Below are 4,108 nucleotides of genomic sequence, written 5' to 3'. Positions count from 1 at the left end.
ACAGAGAGAGAGAGACAGAGAGAGAGAGACAGAGAGAGAGAGACAGAGACAGAGACAGAGACAGAGACAGAGACAGAGACAGAGACAGAGAAATCATTTGTTCTTAGATTCTCAGCGTGGGCCAGCTAAGGACGCAAGGGTTGACACTTCCTGCCCGCTGCACCTTTCCTCCTCTTGCACACCTGCTCCCCCTGCTGCCAGATGCTGGAAGTGCACCTGTGAGTGGGGTGTTGAAAGGTGGCTAAGAGATGAGTGGCCAAAAGATGAAATCATAGAGCCTTGAGATTCTTCCAGTACTCTGGCAAAGGGGCCAAATTAAGCATTTTTTTTCAAGTCAGGAATATGCTTTGTAATAAAGGTCGGATAAATATTCTTCCTGAATAGTGTTTTGTCAAAAAGCACAGAAATGGACACCTCCTCTAAGGGTTAAATGAATGAAAGGACTTGCAGGCTGGACTCAGAGTCAACACAGGTTTGGATGAGCCTCGGCTTCTTTCCCTGTGCTTTGAACATGGGGCCATTGTCCATCTCACAGCGCCATTGTGGAATGCATCTAAGAATATGAATGTATTATAACAAAATCACTGTGTGTTGGTTCCCTCCTAACAGCCCCTCTCCTTTCCCTCGCCTCCTCCCTCTCTCTTTCTCCTTTCCTCCTCTTTCTATCGCGACTTCTCCTTTTCTCCCCTTCTTTTCCATGCATCTTAAGTGGACATTACGGTGAAGCAACTTAACCCTCCCACGCCCCGAAAGGAAGTAAAGGCAGAGAAAGCTCAGCCACAAAACGGAAGTAACAGAAAAAAAACGTATCACGGGCAAAACAGTGAAAAAAGTAAAAGAAAAAAAAAAGCGGCTTTAGGCTTTCTGGAGATCAAGTTAGATTTAGCTAATGACGGGTTGCCAGCGTGGCTTGACCCCCTAAGTAGGGGGTTTTAGGGACGATTGGGTAATTCTTGACCTCTGTTTGACCTCATAAATAGGAATTCTCAGTCCGCCTTGTGGGAGCTCTGGAGCTAGTAGGTTCCTGCCTTTTTAACTGTGGGTCTCTCCTCCTTTTCCCCTGCGGCAGTGGGCGGGCCTGAGCTCGCGGCTGGGAGGGGCCGCCACGCCTGCGCCCTCCCGGGAGCCGCCCTGCCCCGGCTGCTGCAGGCAGCTCTGAGCCCTACTCCCTCCCTTCCTGCAGCAGCCTTGCCACGTGGTAGATCGGCGACTTCTGGGAATGTGAGAGAGCTGCACTCCAGTGAGGGCCACACCAAGAACTTTTACAGCTCTGTTAATTAAGTCAAACTTTCCTTGCGAGTGTCTGCTTAGAGGAGACAAACCCCTACATGTTCTCTAAGGCAAGAAAAAATAAGGTGACAGAGGGGATGTACCAACTCGTCAGGACAGAATGAGCTGCAGTGTATTTTTAGACTTTCTTGAAAATCTTAAAAACCTTAAAGAACTTTCTTGCCTCTTCCTTCTTGCGAGGTGTCTCTAGGGTGAGGAAGAGAGGGTTCTAATGAGATGGCCGCGAGCCTCAGCACCCCAGCTTTCCCGAGACTTCCTGCTCTTGGACTAAGGAAGAAAACAGCAGCCTCCGTGGCTTGAACCTCTCTGAGCAAAGTGCTTGAGCAAAAGGAACAGACGTCTCTCCTTATAGTGTCAGAAGTCCAGGGGGCTGTGACTGGAAACAGATAAAGGAATCTCGAGGTTGGATCGGGCCACGACTAAGGCTTGCTGCTTGTTCCCTGACCTCCCACCCCTGTACAGTTGAAAAGTGTCCTGACAGGTTGATAGACTTGGTTTCAAGGTGTTTGGACCTCTGAGCCTCTTAATAACTGTGAGACCGTAAACAGGTGGAATCAAGCCTTGCTACCGCTGCGGTGGGAGGAGAGGAGAGAGGAGGTCAAGGTCCCTGAGCTGGTTTCCTGAGAAGTCTCACCTAGGTCAAGGTCTGAATGCAGTTTTTGGTACCAGTTATGATGGCCCCGCCAGCTCTTCTTCGTAGTAAATAAATAACTACCATTTTAAGACATAGGTCAGTTGTGGGGGGTGGGGTGCACACCTTTAATCCCAGCACTCAGGAGGCAGAGGTAGGCAGATCTCTGAGTTCCAGGCCAATCTAGTCTACAGAGTAAGTTCTGGGACAGCCAGGGCTACACAGAGGAATCCTGTCTCAAAAAAAATAAAAACAAACAAAAATAAGCAGCCAAAACATAGGTCAAAATAAACACTTAGACTTATATAGTCATAGGATCTATTTATTACTTATTTACTTTATACAGAGTGTGTTTTATACAGAGTGTGTATCCAATGCAAAAAAAAAAATCAGACTCTGGTACCCTCCTTAGAAGAAAGCTTATTTTAAATTGAAAATTCATTTTAATAAAACTTATTTATTTCTATAATTCTATAGAATTATAATTTCCATAATTCTAAAGTCAAATCCTAGAACATACTGCACCAAAAAAGGCTTGCCCAAACCTCTCTGCCATCATCTGATTTCTTCATGTCTTTCCTTCTTCATCGGTAACCAGTTTCATTTCTTTCTTACTTGATTATGAAAATACAACTATACTGTTATTGATTCACGATCCTACAGTAAGCCGAGGGCACGTGATGTATATTTTGAGTGTTTTCTTCAAGTGGCTGTGGACTTGCCTAAGCAATCTGTCCCTTGCCTATGGTTCCCAGGGGCTGGCTGGCTGGAAAGAGCGAGCCTGAGAGCTGAAACTGTGGAGGCTTCAGTTGACCCCGTAGTTTCCCCAAGCATCGACCTGACAAGGCTTCTAAGTGCCTCCTGGGATTCTTGCCCGCCACTGATTGGGGTTGCCAGCCACCTTCCCAGAGAGAAACTTGCCTAGAAAGAGGCCGCAATGAAGTCAGTGGCGGGCATGGGTTGGAGTACACCGATCCACTCCACCCCTCTTACTGGCTATGGGTTTGCTTTGGAGAAAGACCCCCCACACACACACAACAGAGCTGGAGCTCTCCAGAGGTTTCCCAGTGTGAACAACGCAGACCAGCTGCCAGGCTGAGGTAGGCTACAGGATCAGCTTTTGGCCCATCTGGACTTCAGCCAAGTCTGTTGTAACAAAGTACCACAAACAGCAGAAGTTTGCCATTTTGTGGTAATAGATGCTGGGAAGTTGAGATTCTGTGCACTGTAGAGCCCTTCTGGGATGTGTGAGGGATTGAGCTGTTCCAGAACTTTCTCCTTGGCTTCTATGTAGTTGGCTGTTCTCTGTGTCTTCATATAATTTGTCCACACATCTTCTGTCTTTGTCTATAGTCCATGTCCTCCTTTGTGTAAATAAGATTGGATCAGGGTCAACCGTAATGGCTTCATTTTCACTTTACCTTTGTAAAATAAAACATCAAAGAAAAACAAAGCTATGTTCTTGAAACATCATTCAAAAAATTGTAGGTGAAATGGATTATTAACAATGCTGCAGCAGCAGGCAGCAGAAACACTGCCGGTCCCCAAGCACTGGCAGCAGGCCATGTGGCGGCAGGCAGCGGGCCCTGAGAGCAGTCAGTCCCAGGCAGGAACAGCTGCAGGTCCCAGAGTGGTAGCTCGTCCAGGGCAGGGAGACACATGGTGATGGGCAAAGGACAAAGACATGGATGGGCATGCCATGCAGAGTGAGGTTGGATATTTATTCAGCGGATTATGGAGGGGGAAGGAAGAAGGGGAGAAGAGCAGAGAGAGAGAGAAGAGAAGAGAAGAGAAGAGAAGAGAAGAGAAGAGAAGAGAAGAGAAGAGAGGGAGAGAGAAGGGAGAGACAGAAGGGGGAAGGGGAGACATGGGGAGAGGCAGAAGCTACCTCTTCCACAGGGAGACAGAAAAAAGAAGGAACTCAGGCTGGAAGCTGAAGATCAGACTGTCTCAAAAACATTTTTTTACCCAGTCTGTGGGATTCTAATAGAGCAGCAAAAAACAAACCAACAGACTCTAGCCTATATTTTTTTGTCCCTCTTCATAGCACTGACTGTCCTGGAACTCACCAAGCAGAGTAGACTAGCCTTGCACTCACAGAGATTCACCTGCCTCTGCCTTCTGAGTGCTGGAATTAAGGGTGTGTACCATCATGGCTGGCAGTAACATACATACATATATATATGT

Source organism: Microtus ochrogaster, linkage group LG1, assembly GCF_000317375.1.
Source record: "Microtus ochrogaster isolate Prairie Vole_2 linkage group LG1, MicOch1.0, whole genome shotgun sequence".
Lineage (NCBI taxonomy): Eukaryota > Metazoa > Chordata > Mammalia > Rodentia > Cricetidae > Microtus > Microtus ochrogaster.
This window is presented reverse-complemented; position numbering follows the sequence as displayed.